Source organism: Durio zibethinus, chromosome 1, assembly GCF_047325235.1.
Source record: "Durio zibethinus cultivar Kanyao isolate XHJ-2024 chromosome 1, ASM4732523v1, whole genome shotgun sequence".
Taxonomy (NCBI): domain Eukaryota; kingdom Viridiplantae; phylum Streptophyta; class Magnoliopsida; order Malvales; family Malvaceae; genus Durio; species Durio zibethinus.
The window spans coordinates 31,806,856-31,817,429 of NC_143162.1; the positions used below are offsets into that span (position 1 = coordinate 31,806,856).

Consider the following 10,574-nt stretch of genomic DNA (forward strand, 5'->3'; position numbering starts at 1 on the left):
CTTGAGAATGAACAGAATATAGGTGTTAAGGAACTCATGAAGTACAGTAGTACATGCCACATCGATGATTTTGGAATAAAGAAACAGAAAATAGGACAGACTGGTAACTGGTAAGCAAGCATTTACATGGGAGGATAGTAGGTGTTAGGTTTTTTTTTTTTTTTTTTTTTTTTTTTTTTTTTAAATTCCTCCTTTCTCAATTTTTCTATAGATGGGCGTAATTTAAATTAGTGGAGGTAAGCATCTAACATTGCGAAGGAAGGACGATGTTTAAAAGGAATACTATAGGTCGGAAAGGTGATATCAATGCACGGGAACGCCAAGCCAATTTGAATAGATAAACACTTTCTTAGGTTTGACCAGAGCTGGATTTGTCATATTTTACATCCCCAGCTGATGTTAGCATCAATAAATGATTGCCTCTACCAATCAGGATTTAGTGAGTGTAGGGAGAGAAAGCGAGAGAGAGAGCTTCTTTGGTCAACGCATACTGAGCACCAGCAATGAAGATAAAAAATGAAAACATAGCAGACATATACAAGCCCTACCAACAAGGCCTCCATCATAAGGGACTCCTCCTTGTTCTTTCCTCTTCCTCAATGGGATCCTTCTTATTCTTTATCATTGGTTTCCTGTTGTATCCTACTGTCTCTGGGATTTCTTTCAAAGGATTTATCTACCCAAATTTCAGCGCTTCATACTTTCATTTTATTGACAAAGATGGTGCGTTCTTGTTCTCTCCTAATGGATCATTCAAAGCTGCTATCTATAATCCTAATACTCAAACCAATTTTTACATGTGCGTCATACATGTTGAATCCAACACCATCATCTGGTCAGCTAATCGTGATTCTCCTATCTCAAACTCTGGTAAAATGGATCTAACAATCAAAGGAATTAGCATTGCTGATCCCGATGGTAATCTTAAATGGTCAACTCCACAGTTACAAGCAACAGTTTATGCGTTACTGCTAACCGAGACGGGTAATCTTGTTCTGCTTGATCAATTTAATGATTCTCTTTGGGAGAGCTTTCACCATCCAACAGATTCAATTGTGATTGGACAACGGCTTCCTGTTGGGGCAAATCTGTCAAGTGCTGTATCAGAAAGTAACTTGTCAATTGGTGATTACAGATTCAAGGTTAGTACTTCTGACGCAATATTGCAATGGCATGGACAGGCATATTGGAAACTGTCAATGGATACCAAGGCCTATAGAAATTCAAATTATCTTGTTGAGTATATGGCAATAAACAAAACAGGGTTTTATCTCTTTGGTCGTAACGGATCAGTTGTTGTAATTCAGGTTAACTTGTTGCCGACCAACTTCCGGATTGCCAAGTTGGATGTCTCGGGTCATTTTACTGTAAATAGTTTTTCTGGTGGTAAATGGGTTCAGGAATTTGTTGGGCCAATTGATGTTTGTCAAATTCCAGCCAGCTGTGGCAAAATGGGATTATGTACGGATGACACTACCTCAAATGCCCCTACTTGTTCATGTCCATCTGGTTTCCATTCAGCTTCGCAAAATATTGGTGGTTGTTTGCCAAATAATCCTTCTTTTACTCTACCTACTACTTGTGATTTAACCAATAATGTTAGTGAGTCAAATTCTTCAGCTATTTCATATCTGAGGCTAGGCTCTGGTATGGATTATTTTTCTATTATTTTCTCTCAACCTGTAAGATATGGAGTAAAATTTTCAGTTTGTCAAGATTTATGCTCGGGGAACTGTGCTTGCTTGGGAATTTTCTACCAAAATTCTTCTGGCTCTTGCTATGTGCTTGAAAATGACTTAGGCTCCATTATATTGAGCAATACAGTTGAAAATGATCTTCAGGGCTATGTTAAAGTACTTGTTGGACCTACTTCAACAGATTCCGGTGGCGACAATAGTTTTAGCAATCAAAGGAAAGAGTTTCCTATAGCTGCTGTTGTGCTCTTAACTTTAATCGGGTTTTTTCTTTTAGCTGCTCTTCTTTTCCTCGGGTGGAGAAGATGGATACTCAACAAATCTAGAGAGTTAAAATTAGGCCACCTAAACTCACTTTCTTCGGGAGATCTAGATGCCTTCTACATTCCAGGCTTGCCACAAAAGTTTGATTACGAAGAACTTGAGGTGGCTACTGATAATTTTAAGACCCAAATAGGATCGGGTGGGTTCGGTGCCGTATACAGAGGTACACTTCCTGATGAAACTGTTGTGGCAGTCAAGAAGATAAAAAATCCAGGCATCCATGGGAAAAAAGAATTCTGTACGGAAATTGCAGTAATTGGAAATGTTCACCATGTCAATTTGGTCAAATTGAGAGGATTTTGTGCCCAAGGGGGACAACGCTTTTTGGTGTATGAGTATATGAACCGGGGCTCATTGGACCAAACCCTCTTCGGCAGTGGGCCTGTCTTAGAATGGCAAGAGAGATTTGATATAGCACTTGGAACTGCTCGTGGACTTGCATATTTGCATAGCGGTTGTGAACATAAGATCATTCATTGCGATGTCAAACCAGAAAATATTCTCTTGCATGATCATTTTCTGGCGAAGATCTCTGATTTTGGGCTCTCAAAGCTTCTAAGCCCTGAGCAATCGAGTCTGTTCACAACAATGAGAGGCACTCGTGGCTATCTTGCTCCTGAATGGCTTACTAACTCTGCGATTTCTGAAAAAACTGATGTTTATAGTTTTGGAATGGTACTGCTTGAAATAGTGAGTGGGAGGAAAAATTGCTCACTGAAAACACAGAGTCATAGCTTAGATGATACCAACAGTGGTGGAGGTAACTCCTCATCCTCATCAGCGATGGGATTGGTTTACTTTCCACTATTTGCACTAGAGATGCATGAACAAGGTAGATACTTGGAGCTTGCAGATCCAAGACTTGAGGGGCGAGTAAAAGATAAGGAGGTGGAGAAATTAGTGTGCGTTGCTTTGTGTTGTGTTCATGAGGAACCAGCACTGAGGCCAAGTATGGCCACTGTTGTTGGGATGTTGGAAGGTGGGCTTCCTTTAAGTCAGCCAAGAGTAGAATCCTTGAATTTTTTGCGCTTTTATGGCCGCAGATTTACTGAGGCTTCCACGATAGATGAGGAAAACCGGCAAGGTGAATTTATGCTATTCCAACAAGCAGATGCTTCTCATAGTAGTACAGCTGGCTCAAATACTTGCCTTTCTTATGTCTCTTCACAACAAATCTCAGGCCCTAGATAATGTTAATGGTTGCAACTTATGCAACTTGTGTATGGTAATTGTTGTTAGATTAAAATGTGATGTAACTCATGATAACGAAAAATATCATTTATATATAGTTTAAAAGAGAATATTTATGTTATTTAAGTTATTAAATTAAGTATTGAAGTAAATCAAGTTATTTGTACTTGTTAAAAGTTTTTTTAGTAGATAAGATAATTTTAAAAGTTAAATATAGGCATTTGGGCCAATCCTTTCATTGTTTAGTAAATAAATTTAATTTTTAAATCACTAACACATATTGGTCTAAGTGACAAGGAGCTCAGTTCTCCTTAAATAAAATATTGGTTTCGAGTCTTATGAATAGAAAAAATAAGTTTGAGAGAGCTTGTCCTCTTTATGAGATTCGACTCAACTTGACTTCGGATTAGTCGGGGCCTAAAGTGGCTATTGGACATTGGAAGGTCTCAGACAAAAAAAAAAAAAAATTTTTATATCTTTTTTATTTTAAAATATTTCTAAAATATTATTTTTATTGTGAATAAATATGTTTGAACAAAAAAAATGATGGTCCAAATAAACAAATTTGAACAGAAAAAATAATTATTTAAATAAAGTTTATTTAAATAAAAAAATAATTATACAAAATGTCATAACTTTTTGAATTGACTTGTTTGATAATTGTTCATTTATTATAAATAGATATTTTTACTTAATCGATTTTACTACTTTTAATTTGGAGAATTTTTAAGGCTTTATTGTATCTTATAAATATAATTACCTTTAAGATATATGTTTCACGCCTCAAAGTCATATTTTTTTTCTTATTATTTCTATTTTTTTTTTAATTTTCCAATAGTAATTGAAATGAATTTGAAGTTGTAAAGTGTTTGTTATTGGGAGTTAAACTTTGTCATTATTCTCTGAACAAGAATTGGCAATATTGTGTATGTTTCCTTAAAAAGATCCATATGTAGGTTGATGATTGGCTAGCTATATTTTATTAGGCTTGTGTAAACAATTTCCTTGAGAAAATATTAGGATCACATGGAAATTAGATGTTCATTTTGCCTTTATTTTTTATTTGGTTAAACTTTATGTTATTGTTTTGTCTACTATTGCTAGAACTATTGTGCAAGGGCTATTGAAAGTTTCAATGGAGATATCTTGCCAAATTTTGTTCTTGGTGGTTGGCACAGTATATGGTTCCTATGCTGGTTTGTTCTTTGGTAGTTTAGTTATATTATGATTATTTGTTTGCTTAGGCTCTTAATTTACCAAACTCTTTCCAGATCATTTCTTTTTCCTTCTAGTAATTTATTGGTTGGAATTAAATTTGTAAGGGAGACATGAATTGTGAATGAAATTGTTTATTTTCTAGTAGTTGTCATAACGTCTAGATCCGGGGATCTATCGCTAGACATTGACTTTTAGGGAGTTGCCACCAATCTTTTTTATCTAGGTGCGATTGACCACCTAAAGAATCCGTCCTTTCAGGGAACACCTAAGTTTAAGGTCCCTAAAAGAATAGGTTCAGGTCTACTAACCAAAATAGGGTTCGGGAGTTCGGTTACGTGTGAGGAAGGTTATAGCACCCTCACAACGCCCATTAAAAGATGGTACCAACATAATTTTGTGTTATTCAATAAGCCCTAAAATTTTATCAAGTAATTAACTATTGAAAATTATTCTCAATTGATTCTAATACTTTTAGCAAAAAATTGAGAAAATTTCCTCACCTCAGGAGTATGCAAGAAAACTACTGTTTCACTTGCAGAAGCTCCATTGTCGGATTATTTAACATTTAAAAAAAAATAAAAAGAAAGAAAAGAATGATTGTTTTTGTGCAGAAAAAATTGATACTTTCAACTTTTCCCCAAAAATATTTTTTGGAAACTTTGATTTTCAAGGAAAATTGATACTTTCAACTTTTCCTCAAAAACTTTTTCTTGAAATTTTATTTTAAAGGAAAATTGATACTTTCAACTTTTTCTCAAAAACCTTTTTTGAAATTTATTTTTAAAGAAAATTGATACTTTCAACTTTTCCTCAAAAACCTTTTTTTTTTTAAATTTTATTTTTAAGGAAAATTGATACTTTCAACTTTTCTCCAAAAATATTTCTTTTAGAAACTTTGATTTTAAAGAAAAATTGATACTTTCAAATTTTTCTCAAAAATTTATTTTTTTGAAAATTTATTTTTAAGAAAAATTGATACTTTCAACTTTTCCCCAAAAATATTTTTTTTATTTTTATTTAAAGAAAATAGAATAATAAAACAAAATAAAAATGAAAATAAATAAAAATAAAAATAAAATAATGAAAAGTAAAACAAAAATAAAAATAAAATAAAGATAAAAAGAATATTAAATAAACTTAATCTAATAAAAAAAATAAACAAATAAATAAATAAATTCAAAAAAAAAAAAACCTGGAGCGACATAGAGTACGGCTCAGTTCGGCTATCAGCTCAGAGAAACGGCTTGGGACCTCGGCTCGGCTCGGCTATCGGCTCGGAGGGGGGAAGACACGCACGGGTCAGGAAACGGGTCGACGCTCGGGTCGGGTCGGATCTCGATAAAACGAGCGGATCTTTTGGGTCACTTAAAGCAAAAACGACGTCGTTTTGAGAGGGTATATAAGGCTCTTCCCTCTGTTTTTTTACATAAACCTTTTTCCCTCTCTCTCTCTTCCTCATTGTTCTCTCATTTCTCTCTAAAATGATCGAAGAACTGTGGTTGAATGTTCACCGAATTCTGAAAAATTTTATCAGAATCTGAATTTTTCGTCGAAAGTTCACCGAAAAGTTGGTCGGTTTCTGGGTTTCTTACCGAAAACTGGGCAGCTGGCCGAAAACTTCAAAGTTGGCCAGAATTATCGCTTGAAAACTCAACCTTCACTGGAAAAATCACCGGAATCTGGAAATTTTCCAAAAATTTCCAAAAAAAAAACTCCAAAAATCTCTAAAAAATTTATGCTAATTCCTAGAACACTTCTAAACCTTTTCTTAGCCTTCTATAATTTTCTATCCGTTCTTTTTCTCTCAATTAGTAGCTTTTGCTTACTGTTTTTCTTTTGTGTCTTCTGTTCTGTTTCAGAGGGTCCCTTTTATAGAGATTGATCAGAAGAATTTCTAATCAATCTCAATTCCTCTTTGGATCGGGATTCAATCATTGAATCCAACATGGACTCTTCTGATTGAATCCCAATCCAATTTCTAGTCAGATAAATAAAAAAAATAAAAAAAATCAAACAAAAATAAATCAGATAAATAAAAAAAATTAACAGATAAATTAAAATTAAATAACAGATAATTACATAAATATTAACAGGAAAAAAAAAGAAGAGAAAAAATAATAATAATAAAGATATATACATATTAATAAATACATAAATACCTAAGATAAAAAATAATAATAAAAGAAAAAAATATATACATATAAAAAATAATAATAATAATAATAAAAATAAAATAAAAATGTAAAATACAAAAAATAAAAATAAAATGAAGAAAAAAAATATAGACTTACCTATTTGGATCAAGCCCAATTGATCCGGGCCTGGACCAAATTGGGTGTCTACAGCTGCCCCTCTTTGCACATTTTCTGTGAAATAGAAATTGCACAAAGACGTAGACACCTAATTAAGACTCAACTCGACCTTTTCACTTTTTGTTTTTTTTTATTTTTTTATTTTTTTTTTGTTTTTGATCAAAGCTTCTCTGGGCAGAAGCTCAATGACTTTGAAAAACATAAATGGCTCTTCTAATCAGAGGCTCAACAACTTTAAAAAAAAAATAAATTGCTCCTCTAAACAGAGGCACCACGACTTTGGAAAAGTAAATTGCTCTTCTAAACAGAGGCACCACAACTTTGGAAAGTAAATTGCTCCTCTAAACAAAGGCACCACGACTTTGAGAAAGTAAATTGCTCCTCTAAACAGAGGCACCACGACTTTTAGAAAGTAAATTGCTCCTCTAAATAGAGGTACCATGACTTTTGAAAAAAGTAAATTGCTCCTCTAAACAGAGGCACCACGATTTTGAAAAAGTAAATTGCTCCTCTAAACAAAGGCACCACGACATTGAAAAGTAAATTACTCCTCTAAATAGAGGTACCACGACTTTGAGAAAGTAAATTGCTCCTTTAAACAGAGGCACCGCGACTTTTAGAAAGTAAATTGCTCCTCTAAACAGAGGCACCACGACTTTTGGAAAAAGTAAATTGCTCCTCTAAACAGAGGCACCATGACTTTGAAAAAGTAAATTGCTCCTTTATACAGAGGCACCACGACTTTGGAAAGTAAATTACTCCTCTAAACAGAGGCACCACGACTTTGAGAAAGTAAATTGCTCCTCGACAATCATGTCTAAAAGAGTTGAAAGTTGTGTTTGAAGGAATTTCAAGAGATTATGCCCCAAGGTCTTATAAATCAACCCTGATACCAAAAGACATCTTATTTCAAGGATTAGGAACTTACCTGACAAGTTTCTTCTCAAATTTGTAAAATATCTTCATATCTGTTTTCTCTATGTGGGATCTTGGAACACCCCTACTTCTTGAATTTATACACTATATTTTCCTGAAAATAGTGTATGCTATGCAATGCATATGAATTTCAATGCATGCTATGCAAATGTTGGCCAATTAATTCCTATTCAATGTATGGTACTCAAGTTTCTCAAACTTTTTTCTCGGGCATCAAGTCTTTTGATTCTTCAAAGATCCAATTACATTGCTCTTCTAAGATCAAACCAGTATAGCTCTCAATTGTCTTTTTCACTCACATTCTTCCTTGTTCAGTTTCTTAATACTTTGGAATAAGCTTCATCAATCGATCATCACTTGACCATCATTCAATGAATTTCTCAGCACTGACAAATTTCAAAATAAGTTTCATCCACCATCACTGGGTCATTATTCATAGGTGTCTCAGCATTAACCATTCCAAAACAAACTTTATCCACTGATTGTTCTCATCATTCAATCATAACTTGCAAGTCATATCGACCAATTCATCCTTGTACTCATCACTTGGTTATACCACTTTTCAAGAATTGCCCTATTATATTCTCCATTTAATCACATCATATATCTTTCCAAATCATCTCTTTTAGGTTTCTACAATTTTTTCATTTTGTTACCACTATCATCTTAGATTTCTTTTCAAATGAATGCAAGATTCTTTTAAACACATATTCATTCATTCATTATCATTTCAAATCTTGACAAATACAATGCAATCAAGCATTTTCTCAATTCATTCTAGGGGTGTAGCAATAAGAGAACACAAGGTGAATTATGGTAAAGATAATCAATGAAGATCTATTTTCGTACAAAACAAATAGGAAGAAAATAAATTGGATACATGTTATTGGGATGGATGGTATGTCCAAATGATGAAGATTCAGACAATTCTCAACATTAATCTAGGATTTTTTTCAAAAACTCATTCCATTTATTGTTAGAGTCGTTTTGAACTTGGCGATCTTTGCCCCAGTCTTTGAAGGGTCTTCGGATGTCCTGGATCTTTTTCTACCAAAATCACCCTTTCAGGTTTTCAATTTGAATATCTTTTTTTTTTCTCATTTTTTCATTCATTCATTCTTTTTTTTTTTTTTTAATCATCATTTTTTTTTCTTTTTTCTCATTTTTCATCCATTGTTGATATCTTCCATACATCCAACTTTAGAGCAATGTAGCATGATTCCATTGCTTCATCATGAGCATACCTTCGCTCAACATGTGATCATTCAAGTTGAATATTCACACTTGATCCAAATAGACTTTTCAAGGTTGTAATGTAGGCCAAGGTGAGGGGTCATAAAAGAAATGGATATAATAGGCTCAAAACATGATTTAAAAAGGTTCAAAACCAAGGATCATTTGATGTAACTTGACATTTTACCCCATATCATTTCATTACTTTTTTTTCTCACACAAAGGATTCTCATTATTTTACCCCAAATCATGCGTGGCATTTATTTTTCTTTTGCTTTTCTTTCTCTTTCCATCTTTGAGTCCTTTTGTGGTTTTTTTATTTTTTTTTGTTTTTTTTTAAATTACCCTCTAGTGTAGAGGGTGATTCTTAATTGGGGTTCTTCAGAAAATGAAATCATAATAGGCTTAAAGGGGTAGCAATAAATGATTTTTCGAATGGTAAAAGAAAGATGGCCGTTTTTCATCTCAATTGTGAATACTTTTCTTGAACATTATCAATTGAAAAAAGCTCATGATCCTATATAAAAGATTATATATCTTCAAGACATGTCTCTTGCACCTCTGGTAATGGCTTACCCTTTTTTTTTCTGCTCAAATCATCTCCTCATATTAATGTGGATGAGTTCTCAAAATTAAATCCCAGAATTATTGTTATCATTGTCTAAATATTCATCATCCAAAATTTGAGAATGGGAGTATAAAGTTATGGAAGGTAACAAAACATGGAGTAATGGTCAAGAGAAAAATGTAATGAAATGCATTAACTTACTTTTATTAAGATGATAACAAGTGAAATCATATTGCAAAAAAAAATCTAACAATTACTCGAAAAGAAATCCTAAAATGACAAAAGAAATCTTCAACCAGCCTTATCTCCATTCTTTAAAATTGTCTCCTTATGCGATCAGGTGAAGAATCTCTATTGACATCTTTTCCTTCAATTTATTGTGACTCTCCAGACCTTTTCTGTTCTTGACTTTCAGTCAAAACGCTAACATTGGGTGTTGTTGCTTTTCCTTGATCAAAACTTACCATTCCATCATTGATTAACCGTTGCACCTTATACTTTAAAGCAGTGTAATTTTTAATAAAATGGCCAGTAATTCTATAGTGGTAGTCGCAGTGGGCTGTAAGATCATACCACTTTGGATAGGATGGTTTAAGCGGCTCCGCATAGCTGGGGGTAATCAAATGGCTATTATAGAGTTCTCGATATAACTCTGTATAAGTTATAGGGATTGGATCAAATACAAGTTTTTCTCGAGTAGTCCGTTGTTCTCGTGAACCACTTGTTGGGATAATAGGGCGAATTTGGGTTCTTATAGGAGCTTGAATGTTAAAGCTATATGTAAGATCTTTAGGGTTAAAAATTGATCGGTATATGGATGAATAAGGTGGTTGTGGAGCTAGCCGGTATGGGTAAGATGTGGCATTATTCACAACAAGATAGTATGCAGAGTAACCTTGGGATGGATAGGATTGATAACCCCTGAATTGTTGTTTATCAAAGTTCACAGCTTGAACTTCAGCTTCTTTCTTTTCTGATGCCTTCTTGGTTTCTCCTCCTTTCAACTTGCCATTCTTTATGGCACTTTCAATAATTTCTTCAGAGATTACCATGTCAGTGAAATTTTTTGTTACATTCCCTATCATCTTTTCATAATAA

The 10,574-nt window shown here is 33.5% G+C and overlaps 1 pseudogene; it reads left to right on the plus strand.

Moving 5' to 3' along the window:
• Positions 1-599: 599 nt before the first annotated feature.
• Positions 600-3,300, plus strand: LOC111311249 (G-type lectin S-receptor-like serine/threonine-protein kinase At5g35370 pseudogene; annotated as a pseudogene).
• The last annotated feature ends 7,274 nt before the right edge of the window (positions 3,301-10,574 follow it).